This window comes from Leptonychotes weddellii, chromosome 4 (genome assembly GCF_054177405.1).
Source record: "Leptonychotes weddellii isolate Sample4059 chromosome 4, ASM5417740v2, whole genome shotgun sequence".
Classification (NCBI taxonomy): Eukaryota; Metazoa; Chordata; class Mammalia; order Carnivora; family Phocidae; genus Leptonychotes; species Leptonychotes weddellii.
The window spans coordinates 163,920,631-163,947,706 of record NC_138372.1 but is presented as its reverse complement, the minus strand read 5'-3'; the positions used below and the strand labels follow the sequence as shown (position 1 = coordinate 163,947,706).

Below are 27,076 nucleotides of genomic sequence, written 5' to 3'. Positions count from 1 at the left end.
ACCGAGCCTGAAAAATGCTGCTATGGAGGCCCCAGAGCTCTTCTGCTTCTACAAAAAATCCTTTTGAACATTGCTTCTAGGAGTTAAGATGGAACACAAACTGCCCTTGGGTTATCGGGGATCTGGGATCACGCACTGTGATCTCCTGATCTCCCATAAGTTTTGGGACCTGGAAGGTGGGATAACCTGACAATTCTGAGCTTCAGTTTCTTCACCTGGGAAACACGACGACTTACATCTGATGTCTCAGAAATGAGCTCAGACACTGAAGTTCTGTGACTCTGGTTTCATCATTTGATACTTGGGGATACTAAGCCTTGAGGACTAAAATGTCTTGTCTAAAGTCACAGGGTCTGTGTGTGACAGAACTGAGGCCAGGGGCCCAGTCCCCTCACCTCCAGTCCCTTCCTGTTGCAGCCGACTCCCCTGCAAACCCAGGAGCAGTTTTGTCACCTTCTGTGGCAAAGGGAGGAGTTTGGAGCTGCAGAACAGAATTATTCACCTTTTCTTCATATTAAACTCTGTCAGTGTTGTGGATTGGTCACCATACACTAATTCCCCTGGTCAGCTCCATTTGGGGTCCTGGTGATGCCACTGTGGATGGAGAGAGGGGCACCCCTCCTTCCCTTCCCTTCCCAAATCCTCAGATGCCTGAGCTCAGACATTCCCACCTGTGCGGTAAGCACTGACAAAATCACTCGTCTCTCAGTGTTGAGATCAAGAGCTGATAGCATTAAAATGCACTGGCCATTTGATTAAAAACCTACAGGAGGTCTGGTGCATTGAGAGAAGAAAACTCTTGTCTGGAAGTTCTGGGTTCCTGCTCCATTTGCTACTGACCAGGTGGCCCTGTGCAAATCATTTCACATCTTTGACTTTACACATCCTATCAAATCAGAAATTTGCAATTAACAATCTCCAGGTTCTTTCATGGTCTAAAAAAGGGCTTCTTGGGCACCTGGGTGGCTCAGTTGGTTAAGTGTCTGCCTTCAGCTCAGGTCATGATCCCAGGGTCCTGGAGTCGATTGAGTCCTGCATCAGGCTCCCTGCTCAGCAAGGAGTCTGCTTCTTCCTCTTCCTCTGCTGCTCCCCCCGCTCATGCTCTGTCTCTCTCTCTCAAATAAATAAATAAAAATCTTTAATAAAATAAAATAAAACAGGGTTTCTTAACCTTGGTGCTATTGAACTATTGATAATTCTTTGGCTGGATAATTCTCTATTGCAAGGACTGTTTTATGCTGTTTACCAGCACTCTGGCTTCTCCCCATTGCACTGACACTGTCCATCCCCCAAATGTTCTGATAACCAAAAAAAATGTCTCTAGGTGCTGCCACATGTCCCCTGAGGGACAAAAATCTGCCCCACTGCAAAGCATGAGTCCGAAGTAATGTAAAACTATAATTTGTGCATTTTCTCCAGTACACTGTTATTTGGGGTATATAAATTAAAAGAAAAACAGTCCCCAAATTTCTCTTTCATTAACTTTGCCAGATTTTTATGTAGAGGGTTGGAAGGACTTTCAGAAGTTTATTGCCTGGGATCTAGACGTATGAAGCCATTATTTACTTTAGATAACACCTGGATTAATTGTACATTGATGAGTTCAAAATCCTCTCATCAGAGGTTAGGCTAAAGGGGCAGAACATAGAAGAGATAAATCAGAAGCGGCATGAGATGGAGGAAATCCTGCCAGGAAGCGCACTTCTCCACCTGTCGCGTGTCCCACCCGGGCTGTTGCTCACTCTCTGGACGGCCCTTCCAAATGCTGTCTGTGAGGATGCCATGTGTTGTTGAGGGTTCATCTCACATACCATTTGTTCCTCGAAGCCTCCAGTGATGCCTGCTTCCAGAAAAATTTTATTTACTTCTGGGGACCCATGTAAATGTGTTTGCTTTTCCACAGTCAGTGTTTATCATGATCCCATGCCATCCCATGTCAGAGATCCCAGAGATCGCTGTGTTCTGCCCTCACCTGGAATGACCCTGTCTCATCTCTCCTAAACATGCTCCAGTCCGGGACCTAATTTTCTGCCTTGCCAGATAATCCCCTCCTCTCCATTCTGGCCGTGCTGAGGTCAGTCCCAGAGCTCTCGTGAGAGTGGTCTTCCTGACCCAAACCCCACTCCTCCGGACACAACTGCCCAGTTCCAGACCATTTCTCCCCGTTCCTCTCACCCACCCAGGCTTCAGCATTTGTAGATGCGGTTCCCTTTCTTCGACAGCCATTCTTATCTTGTTTCTTTGGAGAACAGCTTCTGCTCTTCACAGTTCAGCCCCACATCACCTCTTCTGTGAAACCTTCCTGGATCACACCATTTCCCCAAACCCAGACATTTCCCCAGACTTGGCCCTTCCCTGTGCCTCCCAGAGCAGCTCTATCAAAGCCCTCACACGGCGTCCTCCTGCCAGCAGGTCTGTCCTTCCACCGCGGGGCCCTCAGTCTGGAGTGCTGGCCCTCCCCCTGCCTCTAGTTTGGTTAGTGTTCCCACAAATGAACTCTTTGCTCCAGTTTTACTCCCCAGGGAAGCCAGTCCTGACATGTGCACCAACCGCGCACAGTAGGTGCCCCTATGGTGTGCTCTCTGGATTCTAATTATTAATTATCTGTCTCCTTCATTAGACTTTAGCCTCTGTGATGCCAAGGACAGCACCTGTTTTGATTATGATAGCAATTTTTATAGATCTCTGTTGCATCTGTTCTTAGTAGTGGACTTTGGGCTTTGTGGGGCAGGGGCTGGGCTTTCTCATCTGGTAGCCTCAGCACCTACAACAGTGCCTGGCCATTAATAACTATTACTAATCTATCAATGTTACTATTTTCATTCCCACTTTACAGGTGAGGCAGCTGGGCCTGAGGGAGATCAAATAATGTGCCCTGTTCACATCCCGAAGTCCTGCTCCTATCTACTGCTTTATGAAGTCTCTGAGGGTAAGGACATACATAAAGGAAATGCCCCAGAACCCTCTGATGCAAGTGGCTGGAAACAGGGCTTATTGGTTAAAGGGATAAATTAAAGTGGGAAGTAATATAAATATTCAACAGGAGCGCCTGGGTGGCTTGGTCGGTTAGGGTCCGACTCCTGATTTCGGCTCAAGGTCATGAGCTCAGTGTTGTGGGATCGAGCCCCATGTTGGAGCGTGGAGTCTGCTTAAGATTCCCTCTCTCTCTCCCTCTGCCCCTCCCTTTCTAAAAAAATTAATTAAAAAATAAAAATATTAATAGGTTAAACATTTTATCTGAAATATATGAATATAATGTTAATATAAATACACATGTATTTACCAACTGTGATGCAGACCAAGGCTGTTGCTTTGAGGTTTCTCTGCTCGAGCTCTGTGTTGTCTTTCTTGCATAAAAGATCCTCTACTCTTTCCAGTTTTTTTTTCTTCAGAGTGGAGAGAGAATTTCAGACACTTGAGCTCCAGTCTCAATGCACACATCTAGATTTTATGAGCCTGCCTCCCACTTTTGTCTAGTTATAACGACTGCATGTAATTTTCCAGCAATTTTTAAAGCAATATGTATTATTTTTTAAAGTCTTTGCAAGGTGCAGAGTTTTTCATCATAGTTTTCTTAGAAGCATTATCTCTTTCTGCCTTCACATGTCTTTGGCTTATAAAACAGTTTTCAGAAAAATATGAGGATTCTTAGCACACGGTCGACCTGTTGGGAGTAGTAAAGGATCCTAGGTGAAAGCCCTCTGTGGGCGAGAGCTCATCCTGCTGACAGCTTCAGTCTAGAATGCTTTACAGGGGCGGAGGTTATATTGGTTAACCAGACAGCCATTTAAATAGACCAAGTTCAGGAGGGCTGTTGCTATAAACGTTTCCAAGATTCAATTAAATAAAGCTGAGAAGTATAAACATTTATGGGTAGTGACAGTCCCTGAGCACTGCAGCTCACAGGTGCCACAAGGAAGACGTCTGAACAGAAAATAGAACAAAAACATGATATAATGTGACTCCTCCCCTCACCGTCTAGATCTTGCGGTCTTTATGGTTCATTGCAGAGATGTGTTCCACGCCTCTACACACAAAATGTCTCCGGCATCTTAGCCTGCAGTGCCCGGTGAAGACCTGTGCTTTACCTGTGGTCACCTTGCCACAGCCAGTCCGCAGTTTCCAGTGATGATAGGGAAGATAAATGCAGCCAGCGTGCTCCCTTAGCATCTCACGTCATATTTGATAGGGGAAGTCATCATCTTTGGCCAAGCATGTTGCTTTGGGTCTGAGTACGGGGGCCTGTACGAAGGGAAATGGACACCATCCCACACAGCCCCAAATGCTGAATCACTATTAGCTGGGGACAGCCCTGATGTGGAGGAGGCTAGCTGAAAAAAATAAACCATGGGGGTGGGAAAGGCCATTATTCCCCTTGTTACCTAAGAGGCCAGCCTCCTCCAGCACACTCATGGTGCTTGGAAATTCTGTGAGTCTCCAGAGCTCCAGCCCAGGAGATGGTTTTGGAACTGTCCAGAGCTGGCCCCATATTGGTGTGGAATTGGCTGGACCTTGTTTCCCAGCACATCCTGGAACCATCTCATACGAGACAACATGCTGGGTTTTAAAAGCCTGGGTAGCAAACCACATCCAGAAAGCCAAGACAGGGGGATTCCAGAGGACTGAGGGAGGATGGGAGGATTGTGCTTCCAGGCACACCTGTGATAGATGGAAAGGAAGATGGCGATCCGCAGGCCCCGCCCCCCCAAGTGGGTGGAGGCAGGTCTAGATCAGTATAGCTATTGATTATGACTACTGTTGGGACCTCATGTTTACACCTGGAGATTTGTATCCTACAAGACAGGGCTAACACAATTATGAAAAATGTAGCAGTAGATGATTATGAGGTGATTAACCAGTTAACAATTGTCCCCTTTCTCAAAATGGCTGCCTGCCTGGGAGAGTGAACATCTAGGCCATTCAGGGCTGTAGTCTTCAGCAATTGGTGGTTAGATCAGGTGTAGACCTCTGACCCAAGTGTGGTAACTCACTTCCTCTCTTGGCAATTTGGAATTGGGTGAGTGATGTGGGTGGTCAGCACAGAGAAGATGGTATTGTGGGAGCTGTGGAGTGGCCATTGTTGTCCCTTTATGGACCCAGAAGGGTTGAGGAAACCAGTCTATGGAAGCAGTGATGATGAGAGATGGTGAGAGGTGGAAAGAGATTTTTCTGTGAATTCTTGATGCATTTCAGTATCTGATTTCCAGAAACTTCTTCAAACCTAGTTTCACTCCTGACCTTGATTTAAAAGACAATGTTGTTTTTTTATAATTCACCTGATTTCTGTTTACAGTGCTAACAAAAGTGCTAAAATTATAAGCAATTCCATATTCTAAATGTTTACTATGTTCCAGATAATTACTCTAAGTGGATTATTACGGACTGAAATATGCCCCACTTCAAATTCATATGTTGAAGCCCTAACCCCCAATGTGACTATATTTGGAGATAAGGATTTTAGGAGATAATTAAGTCTAAGTAAGATACTAGGGATGGAGTCTTAATCTGATAGACTTAGTGTCCTTATAAGAAGAAGACCCATGCACACTAACTAAAGAAAGTCCAGGTGAGGACACAGTGAGAAGTTGGACATTTTCAAGCCAGAAAGAGTCTTCACCAGGAACAAATCAGCCAGCACCTTCATCTTGGACTTGATCAGCCCCAGATCTGTGAGAAAATAAATTTCTGGTGTTTAAACCAGCTGGGTGTTCTGTTAAGGAAGCTTGAGCTAATACACTGACTCTTCATTATCTCATTTAACACTCTCATCCATTTGTTGAGAGCAGATCATCTTGCTTCACAGATGGGAGACAGAGGCTCTGAGAGGTTCATTAACTTGTTTGAGTTCATCCTACGGAAGTAGGATTTGAGCCAGGTCTTTCTACCCCAAAGCCTCGGCTTATTAATACTACTGCTCCTCTCAGGAATTGGATCCCCAAACAGCCAGCTCCAAACTCAGACTGTTTCTCAGAAATGACACTAGCCACTAGTGAGAGAAGAGAGGTGGATCCGAGTGGAGAAACATGAGGGGTCCAGCATGGCCTCCACGAGTAAAGACCATGGGTGAACAGAGAGGCCATTGTTATTTCTGAGTGGGAATTCCCCATTTCTGGTCAGTTTCTTCACTTGCCCGAAGGAAGCTGCTGCAGGGGCAGTGGATGAGGATGGCCTCCAGCCCCGTAGTCCTGCAGTGCAGTGAATTTGCATTCATCCATGTGTGCCTCAGAACCTTGGCCAGAATTCTGGCTGCAGGGAAACAGCCCTGCAGTAGACTCAGCTTCAGGGCTGCCATCTCTGCTTCAGGCGGAACAGTTCCACCAGCCCAGCGTTTCCCAGAAGCAGCGGGAGGCAGATGTGCTCACAGGCAGAGGATGACAGCCTCATAAATAAGCTCAAAATGTCAGCTCAGGACAGGCACCAACCTAAGCTAGAACAGTCCTCTTGCTTTTCCTCCAAGATGTTTTTGTTTTGTTTGTTTGTTTGTTTTTAGGTAGGCTCTATGTTCAATATGGAGCTTAAACTCACCACCCCAAGCTTAAGAGTCACATGCTCTACTGACTGGGCTAGCTAAGTGCTCCTCCTCAAAGATGTGGGGTTTTTAAGAAGATTTATTTATTTATTATGACAGAGAGAGAGAGCAGGGGGAGGAGCAGAGGGAGAGAGAGAATCTCCAGCAGACTCCCTGCTGAGCATAGAGCCTTGTCACGGGGCTCGATCCCAGGACCCTGAGAACATGACCTGAGCCAAAATCGAGAGTCAAGTGCCCAACTGACTGAGCCACCCTAGCACCCCCCACAAAGATGTTTTTAATTTCAAATTTTGAGATAATTATAGATTTACATTCAGTTTTAAGAAATAATACAGAGAGATCCCATGTCCCCTTTCCCTCGGTGGTAACATCTCACACAACTATTGTGCAACATCACAACCAGGATGTTGACATTAATACAGTCCTGATCTTACTCAGATTTCCCGTTTTTCTTCTACTCGTGTGGTTGCTTAGCTCTGTGTAATTTTAGCACCTGTGGGGGTTTTGTGTACTCCGCCCCAGTGAAGGTACAGGATGGTTCTGTTGCCACAAGAATCCCTCCTGCTGCTTTTTAGAACCACATACACTTTTGTTCCCCACTCCCCCACCCCAGCCCCTACAACCAACCACTAATCACATCTCCATTTCTGTAACTTTGTCATTTCAAAACTATTATATAAATGGAATCATAGAGTGTGCAACCTTTTGAGATTGGCTATTTTTTTTTTTAAGATTTTATTTATTTTTTAGAGAGCGAGCGAGAGAGAAGCAGCATGAGAGGGGAGAGGGTCAGAGGGAGAAGCAGGCTCCCCGCTGAGCCGGGAGCCCGATGCGAGACTCGATCCCAGGACCCTGGGATCATGACCTGAGCAGAAGGCAGACGCTTAACCATCTGAGCCACCCAGGCACCCGAGATTGGCTATTTTTTATGCAGCATAATTTTCCAGAGATCCAACAAGGTGGTTGTGCATATCAATAGTTCTTCCCTTTGCATTTCTGAATAGCATTCCATGGTAGGGATGGCCCATGGTTTGTTCAATCCTCTTTCATTCAAGGCCATCAGAGTTGTTTTCAGTTTTGAAATATTATGAATAAAGCCGATAAAACATTCATGCATGGCTTTTTGTGAACATATGTCTAGTTCTGTAGGATAAATATTCAGGAGTGCAAGTGCTAGATCGTAGAGTGCAAGCCCCATGATGATGGGGACCGTGTCTTTGTTATTAACAGAAGTATGTCCAGGGCCTATCTTAGTGCCCAATATAGAACCAGTAATCATTAAATTTTAAAGATCAATAAGTATGTATTAAATAAAAGAATAGACTAACTTTCAGTAATTTTTGAAGATTCATTTTGGGTTTTATCTCCTCCAAAAGTCTTCTGCACATCTCAGGAAACACTTTGCTTCTCTGTGGAAATTTGGGTTCTGTATGAAATTATCTGTTTATGTGCCTGTGTCCTCCTATAGATAGTGACCTCTTTAAGGAACAGGGTTTTCCTGTTTATCTGTGTAGCTGTAACACTTAGCACATTGCTTGTCATAAGATATAATCAATAAGTAAATGTTGAAGGGGAAAATAACCCACTAGATTATCTGTCTCTTCCTTAGACACATTGCTCCCCCTGGAGCCATCAGGATCTCTTCTATTTCTGTAATTTTATAACCTGGGATGAAAGAACACAGACATTTCCTAGAAGAGCCAAACCTTGAGTGGCAGGAAGCTGCTTCTGTCTTCGAGGGGTGGCATGATTCATATCATTGGCGTATTTATCTCTACATTGCTCTCTGTCACTTTCAAATAACAGTGGAAAGGGGAAAAGAAAAACTGATGTTAAAATCTGTTGCTTGTTCTTCAGGGCTATGAAAAGATTAAACAGATGGAGGTTATAGGTGTCAGTTACCTCTCCTCATGGTTTCTAGAATGTGAACTATAAATCAGTGAAAGAAATCTGAGTCAAATAGGTATTGCCACATGTATTCTTTTGTTACCCAAAGTGCATGACTCCTTGCCAAGTGCATGGAGAATGAAGCTGAGCTGGGGACTAAATGGGGGAAAAACAAATATTTTCAGCCCAGCAAACTCAGGATGAAAGACCCCCAGGAAAAGACTGATCTGAACTTTATTCTTGGTGGCAGCCAGAGAAATAGGAAAAGAGGAGACAGAGCCTGGGCCAAGACCACCAGAAGGAGGCCCCGGGTAGTCTGCCTACTACAAGGAGCCTGGAGGTATAAAAGGAGTGTGCAATGCCTAAGTGATGGCAGAGGCAGAGAAAGAGAAGACAAGTGAAGGGTTAGAAATTGGAACTGGGACCTCCTGAATAAGGCCTGACCGGTCCAAGAGTTTCCAGAGAAAATGATTCTGCTTACCAGCAGCAAACAAAAAGAACAAGAAAGATTGTCTACGGAAGAGGAGAAGACTCCCAAAGTCCTGATTCACATGTGTGTTGGATTTCAATTTATCTTTTGTTTGCTCTACTTGTGCAGTCTGGGGAACAGAAGCTAAGAAACTAGGCACATCTTGGGTTGATAGTACTTTTGGGTAGCTGATGGAAGCACATGAATACCCCTGTGGTGGTGCACATCTAGACCCCCAAGGATTCTTTTTTTTTTTTTAAGACTTATCTATTTCTTTATTTGAGAGACAGAGAGAGATAGAGAGAGCATGATGAGCTGGTGGAGGGCCAGAAGAAGAGGGAGAGAATCTCAAGCAGACTTCCCACTGGGTATGGAGCCTGCTGCATGGCTCAATCTCTTGACCCTGAGATCATGACCTGAGCCAAAACCAAGAGTTGGATTCTCAACCAACTGAGCCACCCGGAGGCCCCCTAGACTTCCAAGGATTCTTAAAGGCAAAGCCTCTCAGAAGATAAGCTCACAACCCAAAACAACAAGACGCAGGAGGATGTGTGTCACCATGGGTGTGACTCAGCAGACAGGATATCAGAATTAGGTTCTCTAAAGCTACAGACTTCAAACTGTTAAGATACAAAATATAAATTGTGCATTAGAAATGTTGAAAGAAACAAAAAATGAAAAACATGAGACAGAAATAATATACCACGAATAAAGCTCCAGGTATGTTTAAAAAGAACAAATAGATCCTCTAGAGAAGAAAACACGATCGTTGAAATTAAAAAAGTATTTTAGGCAATGCGAAGAGCAGTGGATGAGATATAACTATGGGAATTTTACAGATAGAGCTGAAGAAATTAGCAAGAGTGTAGAACAGAGAGACGAGGAAGTTAAAATATGAAGGAGAGCGAGAAGAAAAGCAGAGTAAAAGGAGAAAGTTTAGCTTAATCTAATTGTTCCAGGAAAAGAAGAACAGAGGACATTGGAGGAAAACATTCTTTAGAAGAATTGATGATGAAATTCACAAACACCAGGTGTAGGGAGCCGACCTGAGGGGAGAGGAATCTATGTTTAGGCTCTTTATAGCCAAACTGCTGTACATCAAGGATAAAGATAAAAATCTTAAAGATAACCCGAGAGAAATGTCAGATTACTAAAAAGGGATAGCAGTTCGACTCATAGTTTTCTCTAAGGGAGCCAGAAGACAGTGAAAAAAAAAAAAATCTCTTCAGAGTGCTGAGGGGAAAAACTACTCCTATAACATTTCATGCCCAGCATTATTATTATTCCAGAGTGAAGGTGACATGAACCGACTGTCACCGAAAGAACTGTGAAAATTATAGCTCACAAAGAAAAAACCTGACCTGAGAGAGAAAGCCTGAGAAGCAACAAAGAAGTGATGAAAGGAAATTATATGTGGGCAAATCTATGTCAATACTGATGATCTAAAACAACAATAATGGTAGTTAAAATTGGCTTGGGCAAAGCAAGGTGAAACTAAAATACCCAACATTTTATATATATATATATATATATATATATATATGGAAGGAGATGAACCGGTTTTTGCATTTTGTGATAGAATAGCAGAGATATGATTAATTTTATATTTTATTAATTCATTATGTAGGTCAAAAATTTAAGAGTAATGACTGAAAGAAAACACATGCAGTGTATATATTTGAGAGCACTATAAAGAATAAAAACTAAAAATAAAAATGTTATTTTAATAGAAAATAAAGCAAGAAATAAGGAGAGCGAATCATAGAAAAACAAGTTAAGTAGAAAGCAAAACACAATAGTAGAAATAAGGCCAAATATTTATATAAATATATATGTATTCCTCATATACATAAGGGCAATAAATAACAAAATAAGATAATAGAAATAAGTTCAAATATATCAGTAATAACAAAAGCTTATTCAATTATTCACTCATTTATTCTTTCAACTAACTTCTTGTTAATAGCCTACTATGTGATTGGCCTGCTCTAGTAATGGAGAAAAGTTACTAGGTATTACGTATTTCCAGATAGGATAAAAAGCCCAGTCTAGTAATATATAATGTAACAGAGACTGATTCAAAAGATGTGTGAACTCAAAAGGTGAGGGATGAACAAACCTATACAGGCAAACCAAAAACAAAAGAAAGATATTGTTGTTATAATGCCATTAGACAAAATTAGCAGAGACACATATTGTAATGTAGCAATAAAAGCTTCAACTTTGCAGAATATTCACAATTCTAAACTTGTATGCACTTGATAATGTATATATCTTGTATATATGTATATTTTAAAGATTTCATTTATTTATTTATTTATTTATTTATTTATTTATTTATTTATTTATTTATTATTTGAGAGTGAGCGCGAGCGTGTGCACGAGCTGGGGGAGGGGTAGAGGGAGAGAGAAGGAGAGACTCTCCAGCAGGATCCGTGCTGAGTGTGAAGCCCGACATGGGGCTCCATCTCATGACCCTGAGATCATGCCCTGAACTGAAACCAAGAGTTGGATGCTTAACCTGACTGAGCCACCCAGGAGCTCCATAACTCAAAATATATTTTAAAAATGGACAGAATTACAAAAATGCATGTACAAGTCCAGATTAATAGTGGGAAGTTTTAATATCACTTTTTAAAATAAATGATATTTGAGGAGAAAACATTGTGTAAGAGTATAGAAGATTTAAACAACATAATTTATGAAATGATCTACTGAACATATAAAGAAACCTTGTATCCAAAAATTGGAGAGTTCACATTATTCTCAATATACAGGGAACACTTATGAGTATTCCCAATCCATCAGGCTATAAAGGAAAATCTTAACAATATTTCAAAAGTTCTTTAACAAACACATCATTTTTATAAATTTGATTTAATTAATGTATAAATAAAAATAATTGTACATTTGAGAATTTAATACAATTTCTAAATAACTAATGGGTCAAAGAATAAAATACAAGAAAAATAAGAAAACACTTAGGACCAAAATGTGATTTAAATACTGCCAGAAAACTGAAATGGATATAAAATTGTGCCTAGAAGAAAATTCATGTATTCATCCATTCAATCAATTTTTATTATGTGTCCATGCTTATTTGAGTCCATTCAAAAGCAGTTAAGATACATCAGTGAACCAAATAGACAAAAATTCTGCCTTCATAGAGTTTATATTTTAGTGGGTGGACAGTTATCATGGGAGGGCATTCATCATGACTATATTTCCAGGTCATTAACTATAGACTAAAAGTCTCATTTTCAAAAGCCTGCATGGGATTACTTAGTATGCTTATTCATAACATTGTTTTAGTTGTTTAAAATATTTGCTGTCACTCTAAGTGGTATCTACGGAGTGCCTCTCTGCTCCCCTCCCTGAAGGAGGAGATTTTAATCCTGCTGCTATTAGGTCCATCCATAGGACTTGTTGTTGCCCGTTGTGTTGTGTATTCAACTGGGAAGCGTATATGCCAAGCAGAACCATCACGAGGCATCACTTGTTTCTATGCCTGGTGTTTTGTTTTTGCCATAGCCCACCATATCTCTGATTGAAGCTGCTTCTTCAGCCTGGATCCTGGAACAGAAAGGATGGAGAGCAGAGCCACATCCTACTCACATGGACATGAATATGAACAAAATCTTTGTTTTGCTTTGCTTTGTTTTAAGCTACCAGGACTTTTGTGATCATCTGTTACAGTTGCATACCCGCCTGAAAGCTGACTGATGCAACATATATCAAAAGACATTCAGCTGTTTTGCTATGATAAACTTATAGATTATGTCCATTTTCTACACTTCAAAAACCATGGCTTTTAAAATACAAATACTCTTCTATGTAGTTCTTTTTTGGGCTCATTTTAGAAACATTCTTCTTGTAGTTGCAATTGTAGTAAAAGGCGGGAGACTCTAAGTGAGAACTCCAGCTCTGCCAATTTCTTGCTGTGTAGCATTATTTAAGATTCTAGGCAAATAGAAAAGATACTTGGCTTCTCTGACCCCTTAGTTTTTCTCCTTGTGAAACTGAAATGGGGATAATTGTGATAACAACAACAACAATAATAATATGGCTTTCATGAAGAGGTTGTAGAGGTGAGAGACTATACAATAAAAGCCATTCAAAAATCGTGATGTAGATGTGCCAGTTACTGGAGATTCTTTTCTGAGTCACACTGTGGAGCTCTGTAAATGCTGGATGAATGGCCATGTCTCCTATATAAATCTTCCTGTGAAATCATGATGCTTATAATACTTAAAGGTGATGTTTCCATCACAGTCAAGGGCTAAGTTATCTGGGGAACTTGAGAAGCTAGTTAATTCCTCTGCCTTCCTATGAATCATTCTGCTGGTGGTACCAGGGGATTAGTGGCTCCTGATTAGGATAATATAGGCAGAGCATTTGGGCTTATTTCAAGCATGGATAACAGGAGGAAGCTGAGCAAGATCACTCAATAATTCATCAGTGTTTTTCATGAAGAATTTAGAAAAGCACAGAAATTATTTAACTACACTTGTTAATGATAACACATAAAGTAATTCAGACACACAAAAGTATTAAGGAAAAACAATCAGCTATGGAGAAAAAGTGTGCCTTTTCACTAATCATAAGTTATATTGTAGTTGGGTTTCTAAGTAAGATTTTTTTATCTTATTATTATAGATCAGTGGTTAAAATGAACTAGTATGATACACATATACTTTATCGGTGTTTAAGAGGAAACGTGGAATATCACATTATTGCAAATGTTTGTGCATGACTGTGTGTGTGTGTGGTGGGGGCTAGAAGTCACCATCAATGTCTAGAACATCCAACAGATTTCCTTTCAATTTCTCTCTCATTCTCCATTCCAAAAAGAGGGTAATGATGTCCCTAGGATGTATTCCATTAATGCCTATCTACTTGAGTTTTGCATCAATGACAAACAAATGTTCTATCTGAGAGCTGTGTGTGTGTGTGTGTGTGTGTGTGATGGTTCACTTCACTTTGGCAAACTTCATATCCCTTTTTTTCCCACTCTTAAAAGTATTAAACATTTAGGGGTTTTTTTCTTTTCTAGGTTTTCATAGAAATAGTCATGGGCTTACACCTGACTTTCTAAATCTGCATTATATATTGGTAGTGGGCAGAAAATTGGTGGTCATCAGAGGAAAGAGAACTTAGAGGAACATGGGAAACATATTTTGTGTCTTATCCAGATAAATGTGCAAAACATCTAATGTTTGTGGGAGTGGGGGCTCGCCACTGCAGTCCACCCCTGTCCATCCACAGGTCTAGGAGGGTTGTCATGACAATGACCGTGGAGAGAGAATAGTGCTATGTCCCAGACAGGAACTGTAAAGTTGTGCATTTACCACTTGTCCCCTGGCCTGCTGACTTTTGGATAACTGTCCTCCACGTAAGGGAAGAGGCTTTTATTTAGTAGTAAATGTCTCTTTACCCTTTACATTTCTGCCAAAGATCATTAGTCCCTTTGCCCCTGCCTACATGTACTCTCATGCCTTCTTATCTTGGTGAATTCAATCTTCTCTCAGTCTGGTTTTTCACCACTGCTCCAAGACCCACAACTTCTCTCTGTCTTCTAGAAATTCTTCATTTCTTGAGACTTTATTCTTTAAAGTCTTATCTAATGCTGTCATCTCAGTAAATCCCTCCTTAGTCTAATATGATGCAAGACAAGAGAGAGGGCCACAAATTTTGTTGACCATATGTCCCCTCTATCAAAAAATTTCTAGAAATTTCCCCATTGGATGCATATTTATTTCTTTCAAATCATGTGCAGCAACTATTATGTATACAATGAACAATATGAAATTGCCAATGATCAACCTTCTAAATATGAGAGGTGGCCATTTCATACAGTTATAACAATGCCCCAAAATATAAATGGATAAGGAATGATACAAAGATGTAATAAGTGATGTTTTTAATTCTTTTTTTTTAATTTTATTATGTTAGTTAGTCACCATACATCATTAGTTTTTGATGAAACAATGTCATTTCAATCTATTTTTCCTGGCACAGGAGCCTTTTTCTTTGTTAAGCACATCATTATTAACACTGTTCTGCACATTTAGATGTTAAATGTCTTTCTCATTGTGATGGCTTTATACTCTCGTTAACTAATATCTCAAGGCTCACTCTTCACTTGAAGCAAGATTTATCATTAAGAGTAGTGGCTCTTAAATCCTTATTTTGAATAATTGTGCCATTTTCTCATTGCCCCCCCCCTTTGGCATTGTTATTATTATGTTTAAGCCGAGATTTCTTTGCAGCAATTTTTTTTAAGATCACTTATTCATGTTGTGGTAGTTAAGTTGTCAAAACTACATGTAATCAGGGAATCCTCCTCAGTAGGCACACAAAAATTGTAAGACAGCAGCGGAAGCTGTAAGTAAATTAATGTGTGGGCGCAACTTTTAAGTTCTCTGTGTGAAAGAATTGCCACCTGTCCCTGTAGTATGTTATCATTTGACATATGAGCCAAGTCGAGGCTCAGTGAAAATCTGCACATTAAATATGTGTAAACTTCAATTTACTTTTTACTTACACTTTAAAAACAAAGAGGAGAAACATTTCTAGCATTTTCTTCGTAAATCCAGTGGACTCTATAGCACACCCCACTTTGAAAGCCACTGACTTTTTTTTCCCCATTTCTGCTATTTTTATTTTTTTAAGGAAATAGTGAGAGATACTTACAAAGCTAAGAAGGGCCAAAGGTGGAATCTCTTTTATGAGAATAGAGAAAAGACCAGACTTCATTTTTGGTAATTTCCTTCCTATTTAGACGTTGCTGATAATGCTGGATGACGTCCAGTTTTGAAATGACCACTCCCAGGTGTTGTCTACTCACACACCAAATGCTACAGTACTGACTTACTAGGAGCTCTGACTCAATAGGAATCGCAAGCTTTACCGTCAGACATACCTGAGATCAGATGCGTACCCTCACCAGCTGGTGACTTGAACAACTTGCTGAAATTTTCTGGGCTTGGTTTTCTCCTTAGTACATGGTGGTGGCGGGGGGGATACTTGTGAAGTAGACCTCTGTGGGGAATCTGTGCAGCCCCCAGATTCTCATCCAACAGCTATTTCTTCTGCCCACTGTGCTCCATGAATTTTCCTCCCTGGGCAGAACTGATTGAACAGGGGTGCTCCTGGCCCATGCCATGCTTACTAGAGTCTCTTTCCCTGGAATTTAGGATTGGAACATGGCATTGGGAAGCCATGTGGTTGGGTACCATGCCTAATTAAGAGTTGAGGCTGTTTCACGTCTGGGTTAAGGGGCCCATTTGCTTGCCATGTGCACAGAGAAACAAGAAAGGCTGGCTTGCAGAGAGATGTGGGTAGGGCAGATCCGCAGTGGGAGGCAAGGGGAGGGGCACAGTTAAACAAGTCTTCTGAACCAAGTTGAAGGACAAGTCTACAGCTCTCTTACCTTAATCCTTGCCTACTTAGCTTCTCTAGGGAAAATGATAATTTCTCTAAATGGACTCACTAGATAAGCGTCAGAAATGAAAGACTAAAAAGCTTTCATGGAAAGAGGCAAAGAGCACAAAATGATATTTTGGCTATGTCCAAAATCTAATCATAAGGTGCTTCCCCTGCAAGACTATAATTACAGCAGAGTTTACCCTGAGTTGCAGCGAGTCATTAAAAAAGCAATTATTGCCAGCAACCCTTGTTCTCTGGCTAAGTTGAATGGGAAATTTAATAGTATTATGAGAATTTTTTCCCTACTAAACTAATTCTAAGAAATGGTATAAATTGAATGTGTGTTTATTTTTTTTAAAGAGAAGCTTATCTTAATTGAGTTTTTCATAATTGTGTTCCACTGGTTACATCTGAAATGGAAATTGGGGGAATGGCATTAGGAAGCAAGCACTGGAGTGTCTAAATTATTTGTCTCCATACTTTGCCCGGAGCCTTCTCTCGCATCATCTCAAGATACTCCAAGGCACTCGACATTGCACACAGGCATTGCATGGGCTCTGTTGTTGATTAGTACCAAGATAGTTATAAAATTCAGAATAATGACAAGAGAGTATTGTGGGAAGGAATGTTTCCCACTCTGGGTGACTGCTAATACACATGGGAATTTCTGAGTGTTTGTGTGTGTAACATCTGGGTAAATGACTGGGAATATCAGTGAGAGTATCATGTATTGATCATCAACTAATGTGCAAAAGTAATGCTAAGAATATTGCTTACATTACTCAGTTAATCCTTATAATGTTGATAGTATCATGCTAATTTTAAGAGGAGGAAAATTAACCTGAGATAGGATAATTAAGTTGTCCAAAGCCAAGACATAAAGAGATGATGGAGTAGGGGTCCTAATGTTTGTGAGGATAATAAATGTTTAAATTGGAAGACAATTAATAATGATGTATATAAAGTCTTCCTTTTGTGGTGCTTCCCTCTTAGTTAACAGAGTTCAGTGGGTTACAAGTTTGGATCAAATTTTTCTATTGGTTAAAAAAGATCCATATATTACAATAATGTTACACTATCCATATATTACACCGAAGTTCAATGACAAATGAAAAGAGGAGGGTACCTTTCCAGACTCCTTCATTTAGAAGTGACAAAAACATTTAAAAAAATCTTTTTTTTTAAATTGAGCTATGATTGGCATTAAGTTATATTAGTTTCAGTTGTACAGTATAATGGTTTGATATTTGTATATATTGCAAAATGATCACCACAATAAGTCACCACAATAAGTCATAAGCTTATTCTGATGCTTATCTAGTGAGTCCATTTAGAGTAAGTAATTTAGTAAGTAATTTAGTTACAAAAATTTTTCTCTTGTATGGAGAACTTTCTAGATCCACTCTGCTAGCTCCTTTCCAATATGTGATACGGTCTCATTAAGCAGAGTCAGCACAAGTGCACTGCATCCCCATGACTTACTCATTTTCTTGAGCTATCGCTGACCTGCATCACCGTGTGAGTTTAAAGTGTACTACGTAAAGTTTTGACTCACGTGGGTTATGAAATGGTTACCACGATAAGTTTAGTGTCCATCATCCCATAAGATACAATAAAGCAAAAAAAAGAACAAAAAAATATTTTCCTCATGGTGAGAGCTCTTAGAATTTACTCTATAACCTTCCTATATACCATCAAGTGGTATCACCAGGCTGGACATTGCACCCCTAGTCCTTCTCTATCTTGTAACTGGAAAGAAACCCATGGTTAGCCAGCTTCGTGAAAACAGGAATTGATTGGTAAGCTACTGGCTTGGTTCACATAATTGTAGGATGAGCCACAAGAGCTAAGAAAGCACTGAAGGTATCTGAGGCCAGAATCAGGGACTCAGTGGTAGACTCATTTTGTCTCTTCTCCCTTGATTCTGTCTTTCCCTAAGAACATACAGTGGCCACCAAATGATCCAGGGGATCCATCCTTGAAGCTCCAAAACTCCTGAGAACAGAGGCGAACGTTCCTTGATGGTTGTGGCAGAAAAATCCCAAATAAGGACTCAGATTGGTCCTAAAACAATCCCAGAGAGATGGAATAATGTGAGGGGACTATCCTGGGATTTGTGCCCGTATATGTAGGGGTCAAAGGAAGCGATTTCTAATTACCAGAAGAAAGAAGTCTTGTGTACTGGTTACAAACTGGTCTTTGATTCCCAACAGCACATTTACAAATGCTACTTACTATACATTAAATTCCCAAAATGTTTCCATCTAATAAAATGCAGTTACTCTGTGTATAGAGAAACTAACGCTTCCAAAATCATGTCCATATGTTGCCTTCATCCCCAAATCCAGGATCTTTAAATTTGAAGCCTTTCTCTCTCTCTCCCTCTGGTAGTAGTTAGAGCTTAGAAAGATTCTGCAAACTTTAGGCTTTTGTAATGATAAATATAACTCTTTGCTTCTTTTAGTAAACAGCCCTGAGGTAAAACAGAATAGTCAAAATAAAAATCCACGGCTAAAAGAGAGAGGAGGAAGTGGTATTTGGTGGCCACAATACTTCCATGGGTAGGGATAGAAATATGCATCGGTCTGTTGTCTTGCTTGTCAGCAATGGCTTTGAGTTCCCTGTTCACTCAGTGTGGTTGCCACAGCATCTGCCTACTGATGAATTCCCTCATCCGGTATCCTCCTTGGCCATTCCTAACAGGGGCAGGGCAGCAAGGAGAATTCCCCTTCTGGGGCTGAAACTTTTCTTCATGTGCTTTAATGAGCCTGGGCTTTATTTTAGGGAAGAAGCAACCAGAACACTTTGTATGACATTTGTTGTTTCCCTTGCCATAAATATCCCTGAAGACCCCTGTCAGCTATCTGACAGCTTCATATTCTGAAGACCACAGCACTGCCATGTCTGGTCATTATCTTTGAAACAGGACCCAACCCTTTTGATTGCTTATCAATAGACTTGGAGTTCTAGCCATCCTCCTTGGCCTCTGTTTAATGACTCCAGCCTTGGAGAAAAGTAAAAGACAGGATAGGATGATAAGGGAAAACTAATCCTCTTCCCTCCCCACGAAGGCATCCAAGTTGCTCATGCTGAGGGGAATTACTACCTTGTCAGAGCGAGGACAGACAAATCTTCGGCCACATTTCTCACTGCCCTGTTTTGACTCATACTGACTTTATCATGGTGTAGGAAATTTAGTTTTGCAATTCTCCAGGATACTTTACTGCCTGACCTTTACCCTTAGCATTGCTGGGGCCATCTCAAAAGCATTTCTTCTACCAAATGCGTACGGTTTTCTTTTTGCTTCCAGATGGACCAGTGTGGCTCCTTGTTGTAGAAGTTTACTGAAAACGAAAGGACAGAGCTTACCATCCAATATCCTGACATTTTTCTACCAAGTCACTAGAAGTCCAGTGGTGTCGGGCATGAGGTTGAAGCCTCAAGATACTCAGGAAGCCTGCAGCCAGATGCCATGTCATATCGCAACCAGTGTTCCCAGCATCCTGGTTGAGGGTGGTGGGGACCATGAAGATTCCCCTACCCTATCTTTTATTGATTGATTGATTGATTGATTGATTTTTATAGGAGGTGCCATAGCAGCACAGAGGAGAGAGTGGGTGAGAACTTACCCTTCTGCTTTCTTTCTTTCTTTTTCTTAAGTAGGCTTCACACCCAGTATAGAGCCCATCTTGGGGCTGGAACTCATGATCCTGAGATCAAAACCCGAGCTGAGATCACGAGTCAGATGCTTAGCCAACTGAGCCACCCAGGAGCCTGTCCCCTATCCTATCCTGATAAAGCCAGGTCCAAACGTCGGTTGCCAAAGCGTTCACCCCTACCTCTGATACAATCCCCCTATTAGTCAGGGTTCTTTCAGCTTAAAATCTAAAAAACCCAACCTGATCTAACTTGAACAAAACAACAACCAGTCATCCTATCCTCCCCCCAACCCTCCCCAAAAAATCAAAACAAGAACTTATTGTAAGAATATTGAGTAGAGAATCCCAGGTTTATCAATCAGGGATAGGGACAAGTGACTTGATATTGTTGATCTCTTGCTGTCTGATGCATGGCTGTTTTCTCCAGAGATCATCTTTATTCTTATGGGTTTGTCCAGGGGGCAGCAAATGTGCTGTCTGCTGGAGTCACGTCCTTGTCGCCCTACTGCATGCCAAGGGGGAGGTGCCCTGGGATGCTTGTTGTAATGAAATCACATAGGAGGTGCCATAGCAACACCGAGGAGAGAGTGAGTGAGAACTTACTCTTCTGCTTCTCAACTAGACTGTGAGATGCTTGAGGTCAGAGCCTGGGTCACATTTGCCTTTGTGTTCACATAACTTAGCACAGAGTACCTTATGGTAGGGATTTAACAAATTATTAAATGTGAAGAGCAAAAAGGCAGGAAGTGAGTACGGAATGAGATTCTATTCGGGGAATGGTGTAGATCTCCCTTAGGGCACTCCTGGGACAGGGGCTAAGTGGATGAACTTAAATTATTGGTCAGCGGAATCTGCAAGGAGAGGAGGAAGAGACAGCAAATGAGCCATAGCAAATCACAGCGTTTTCATAATTCCCCTTAATACCAGGCTGCTTGTGTCTGCTTTGTAGCTGCCAGCTGTACTGTGGTATGTCTTATGCAAAAGGCTCCCCAAAATCTTTTTTTTTTAAAGATTTTATTTATTTATTAGAGAGAGAGAGCGAGGGAGAGAGAGAGGGAGAGAGAATCCGAAGCAGACTCCGCACTGAGCACAGAGCCCGCACGGGACTCGACCCCACAACGGTGAGATCATGACCTGAGCCAAAACCAAAAGCCAGACGCTTCACTGACTGAGCCACCCAGGCGCCCCTCCCTGAAATCTTCTTGCAGTGCACTTGTGGTTTGATACACACTAAACTTGTCTTTTCAAAAGTTGCTGCTTATGTCAAAGCAATGGAAAAATTGAAGAGCTCCTGGCAGCCACTTCATACCTCCCGTGAGTGGTTCTACCCCTATTATTGACAATCTCCCCAAATATTTAGGAAGTGCTAATAGTAGATACTGGAACAGGAAAAGCTGGATTTGGGAATTGAGCAGAATCACCGAAGAACTTTGTGATGCAAACTATGCCCTGTTCATAAAGTTAATTATTCAATGAGTATAAAATGAGACTACCATTCTTGTCATGACAGAGGGTGGCTGACCTTCCTTTCTCCTATGACATCTGGAGAGTGATGGAGAGAAGCCCTTTCCTGACACTTGTATGCTCACATTTTCCCCTCTGTTCAGTGATACTTTTAATGTAATACTTCTTTCCCCAACCAAGGTAAGTGTAAGCACTTTTATAACAGGGACCATGATTGTCTCCTCAGTGCCTGTCATGGAGTGAAAAGTCAACAACACACATTTTATTTAAAAATAAAAAGGCAAAGGGTCAATGGGTAAATGGATTTAAAGGCAACAATGTGTTATAAATACTGTTCCAGGTTTTTCCGGTTGTCATAACAAAGTACCATAAACCATGTGGCTTACACAGTAGAACTTCATTGTCTCCCAGCTCTGGAGGTCAACTGTTCTCTTTGGAGCTTCAGGAGCTCGAGCAATAAATGGAAGGACAAGGGCACGGCTGTCCATCACACCCCCAAACACACCACGGGTGTCCGCTTGGACTTTGCATTTGTCTTCAGGCTTCCCAGAGAATTGCCTTCTACACACCAGGACCCTGAGAGGTATCCTGGGCTCTTCACTCCCACTCACTCATCCACCTCCAATCAGTGAAGTTCCAAAGGGGGCAGAATTAGATAATGGGGCCGGGAGCAGGGAAAATGATTTTTGACTAGAGTTCAAATCTTGGCCATACCACTTACTGTGAGGTCTTGGGCAACTGTTTTTGCCCCTTTCTGAGTCTCGGTCTCTGTTCATCTATAAAACAAAGCTAAAGATATATTTAGCTTAGCTCCAGGGATTATTGTAACTGATAAGTGGAAGGCAGTAAGCCAACTGCAGGGCATTGAATTGGATGCTATTATTACTTTGCTTTCCACTTCTTTAATTTCTTACTTCCAGTGCCGTTGCTACTTTGGATTTTAGAATCATCTTGGACTCAGAGAGGTCAAGTAATTTGTACAAGGTCACACAGCCAATAGGGAGTATATAGGGATCAAAAGGCAGTTCTGTCACCTCAAGATCCAGCTGCATGCCACTATTCGCAGTGCAGGTGGTGGCCCATGGTCGGCAGAGGGATGAGCACACAGGCGCGTTCTGGCTGCTCTGGGGTAGCAGACAGCCCACCTTCCTACAGGCATCTCAGAACTCAGTGCTTTCCAACTTATTTATGGGCTCTTTCCAAAAGATATTGCTGAGATAAAGCACTGTTGGAATTCACAGCAGGTAGAATGTCAACCATTTTCTTTGGAGCTTCAGGAGCTTTACATTCGCCACTTAGCGTCTAATCCATTATTAAAAGCAAACAAGTGTGTTGACCATCCTGTGTGCACTTTCTTAAGCGGCAAATGAATCTTGGTTCTCCACCGTCTTGACTGTTACTGATGCAGCTCCGTGGGCACCAGGAAAGAAATTGGGTCTTTTTCTTGTAAAAGTCATGTTTGTTCACTTGCTTCGGACCTCTACTGCTTCTCCCTGATGGACAGACGCTTAGCAGCAACTCCGGGGTGGGAAGGAGTCTGTCCTCCCTGTCTCCAGCATGTTCCCATCTAAAGTTACATCCTCATCTACTTCATGTTCTGCTTCTGCCTGGGCACTGCCTCTTGTCTTCAAGCCCAGTTCACACAAAGGATTTCTGAAAGCTCTTTGTAAAAACCCAGCAAAGTAGGGACGATGCATTTAAGAATTTTGCCCCACCTGAAGTTACTTAGTGAGCCAGACTGAGATTGACTTTTGAGCTTGAGCCTGTATCTTGGTTGCTGGAACCAAAAGGAGAAGTTAAGAGAATGGGGACCACCAGGACTTAGGAGGCAGGTCTGAGATGGAACACTGGGGCTAGGAGGATGTCTGAAAACAATCAGACTTTGTCTTTCTCTTCTGTACCTCCTCTCACTCTGTTTCCCATCTCTCCTGCTCATCTCCCCTCTCCCTGCTTTCTTTTGGCCCCCCTGTAGCCTCCTCCTCCTCCCCTCTTCTTCTTCATCATCTTTGCCGTCATCAGGAAAGTTTACCTGGGCATCTACTCCAATAGTTGATTCACTCTGTCTCTCCCTCCACTAAAATTCAAGCTCCTTGAGGGCAAAGGGCAAAGCTGTCTTATTCACCAACAACCATGTATTTCTTGCACAAGTGATAGAAACTGAGTGACTATTTGTTAAGTGAATTAACAAATGGGCTTTTGAAAGTCAATGAGATGAAAACAATTAGGATAACCAAATGAACCTTTGTAAGCTGGTCTTTGTGTCATGGCTCAACTGTATGCCTATGAAGACAAAGCCTCTGTGTCCTATAGAGCAGGTAGACATGACCATCAGAATTCTCTTCTCTCATGTCAAACTCTTCCTTCACTGTTGTTCTGACCTTGGATAAATTGTCCATCTTCTTCTTTTTTAAAATATGGGGCTGGTGAGATGATTGCATAATCAGTCTCTGGGACTGTAGTAGTTTCCCATCAAAGTGATTTCCTCTTGCCAGGCATAATGGTTAAGTTTCCCTGTAACTGACAGTCTCCCCCCATCATCCTCGTGCAGGTGTTGCCAGAAGGCTTGGGTCTGAAACTCATGTTCCATCGGCATCTGTTTCTAATGCTGGTCCATTATTTGCTAGTGTTCATTTTTTAAAAAAGATTTTATTTATTTGAGAGAGAGAGAGAGCACACAAGTGGGGGTGGGGTGGGGTGGGGAGGGGCAGAGGGAGAAGGAGAAGCAGACTCCCCACTGAGCAGAGAGACCAACATGAGGCTCAATCCTGGGACCCTGAGATCATGACCCAAGCCAAAGGCAGACGCTTAACTGACTGAGCCACCCAGGCGCCCCAAGCTAGTGTTCATTGTCCTCTCATTTTTATAGACTTATTGTAGCTGGGATGTCTAGTATAAGCAGCTTTTCACTGCTCTTGAGAGTGAACGTCATATAAAATAACATTCAGGAATGTAAGTGCTCATGATTACTAATCCCTATTTGTGCAATTTTAATGTTATTATTATTTTTTAAATATTTATTTTTTAGAGAGAGAGAGTGAGCATGAGTGGGAGGGGCAGAGGGAGAGGGAGAGAGAATCTCAAGCAGACTCCTTGCGGAGCGTGGAGCCTGACAGGGAGCTCAATCCCAGGACCATGAGATCACAACCTGAGCCAAAAGCAAGAGTTGGACACTTAACCAATTGCGCCACCCAGGTGCCCCTTAATGTTATTTTCAAAATGTTTAATGACAGGGCCAAAAGTCCGAGTGCTCCATCACTTCATTGCTTCAGTGAAGGGAGGAGTCAGCTGGAAATGGGAGCTTGTGGTTGTGCTGGTCCCCTCCTTGCCATCTGCTGATGGGCACCCGGTTTGACGAAGGCCATCATATGAGCTGGAACACCTGACTCTGGTCCTTTGCATCAAGCAGCCTTGGATGGCAAGGCTATACCTTCAGCCAAGCTGGACTTTGGTTGGATCCTCCCCCATGTTTTCCCCCCATCTCTTGCTGTCATTTATCACACCAATTCTAGCATGGCTTGGCTCTTTGTGTCTTCTGTCCTAACACATGGCGATGAACTTTGGCTTGGCCCCTGAACTTTTGTTTCACTTCCTGGATTGGAATTAATAGTTGGCCCCTGGTGCAGATCCTTGAGTGCAGCGATTGCATCTGCCTCATGATCTCATTGCAGAACAGTAACCGCCAATCTGTAGGGCCCAGGTGGGAGCAAGAGTAAGCAGACGGAGGACTGTCCCAGCCCCCAAATGTCCCAGGGGGCCAGGAGTCTCATCAGCAAGAGCCTGGTAGATCACAGGGTGCTGTTAGTAATGGAAGGCAGGGGCATCCTGGAAGGAGAGATGCATTCTGAAACTTGGAAGGTGTCCGGGAACCAGAGGAAGGCAGGTTTGCATCATAAGGAAGAAGGACAGCTTGAAATACAAAAGTTGATATCAGGTGCAGAAACACGGGGTCAAAGACTGAGCCCCACTGAGCACTTTGTTAACCACCACGGGCCATGCTTCGATGGCTGAGCACCCTGTCTTTGCCAGTCTTGAAGAAGCAACACTTGGGTTGCTGTGTATAGACAACGTGTATGACTTGCACATCAGACTGAGAGATAAGAGCCTCTGGATCTATTCTGGTGTCTGAGCGTGCATCATAATGACTGCTTTCTTCTTTCTGTTTAGTAATATTTTTATTTAAAAGGTGTATATCTGTGTTACATTCAACCCAAGAAATTGAAGTTGGTAGCATTTCAGCTCTTTTTCTTTAACAGTGCAGATTATACATCACTATACATACAAGGATAATGCTAAAATCCCCCTTCCCTGACACGTCTCTTCTCTCTCTCCCCTCCCCCATATGCGCATAATGGGAGGAATTATTAAAATCATATTTCTGATACTGCAACATATTTCTCTCTTTAAGATTTTTCATAGTATGACATTGTTCCTTTTTAAGATTGAGATTCCATTGTCCTATGATGCTGCCCCATTTTAGGAGAGTCTGTCTTTTGATGGGTCTTCATATGAGAAAAAGGCAGGGGATTAGCTGCCCTGTGGCCTCTAGGTCCTTGGTTCCATCCAGGATGGTGACTTTATCAAGTGACGTTGGCCAATTCACTTCACTTCTCTGACCTCCAGTTTTTACCTGATAAACTAGAAAATATTCTTTGTAGCAAGTTCAACGAGGATTAAATGAGATAGCACAAATAAATACTGTGATGTCTGAATCACTGGAAATAAAGAGTAGTTATTAGGTTTAGATTATCAAAACTATTTGTGTTGGGAAAACAGTGAGAAATTCCATTTCTGTGTAGGGTTGCGTGCTCAACTAATGCACTGTGGTGCAAGGTGAAGCCTTGAGTGAGTGAGATTTTTTTGATTGGTTTCATTTTATTCATAATCTAAGGAGTGTTTTCTGTCTCCTGACTTTTCTTTCTTCTTCCCAGTTTTGCTAAAGAAAATGAGGCTTGATCTCACCCTACTAAAGACTGATTTCCCTCTCAAGGCCAGTGGAAAGAAAAGAGTGCCACTCTAAAAATCTCTGTGCCAGGCACCTTCAACCATGATGCATCTGCTGTCCTCGTATCTAGAACACCATAGTGCATTCATTTTGTTGTGTGTTTGAGGTTCTCCTGGAGGACTCTGAGTCTTTCGAGGTATGGATAGTACGGTTCTGTCCCATTAATTTCTGTATTTCTAGCACCTATGCCCATGCTCATTCAAGCCAGTGCTATATTCATCTCAAGTTTACCTAGAGTTTTTTGGTGAGCTTTTGTTGTTGTTGTTGTTGTTTTTTAATAGGCAGCATCCATTCTGATGGGGCACTGTTCCTATTTTACTAGTTAGTAAATATTGTAAATACTGGTACTGGTTAGGTGTTCAGAAGGTGTCGAATGGATGCATTTGATTCTCACAGAACATACAGAGTTAATATTATTACTGCAATCTGCAGATAGGGAAACTGAGGCTCAGGGAGGGCTTATGCAACTTCCACATTCCCTCAGAGCATGGGACGGAGCCAGGATTTGAAATCTGTTCTGTCTATTCCGAAGTCCAAATGCTTTCTCTATTTTGTGTTGCCTGTTATTAATCTTTAATTTTTTAAAACAGATATTGAATACTTAGGGCATTTCATAACTCAATTTCTATTTTTTTTAA

General features: G+C 41.8%; 1 long non-coding RNA gene across 2 annotated transcripts in view; it reads left to right on the top strand.

Annotated features, from left to right (window-relative positions):
- The first annotated feature begins 2,887 nt into the window (after positions 1–2,887).
- LOC145720992 (uncharacterized) overlaps positions 2,888–27,076 on the top strand; it is a 113,768-nt gene continuing 89,579 nt past the window's right edge. For both annotated transcript variants that reach the window (XR_014144448.1, XR_014144447.1), the window contains exon 1: positions 2,888–2,929. This is a non-coding gene — a long non-coding RNA (uncharacterized LOC145720992). The remainder of the gene's footprint in view (positions 2,930–27,076) is intronic.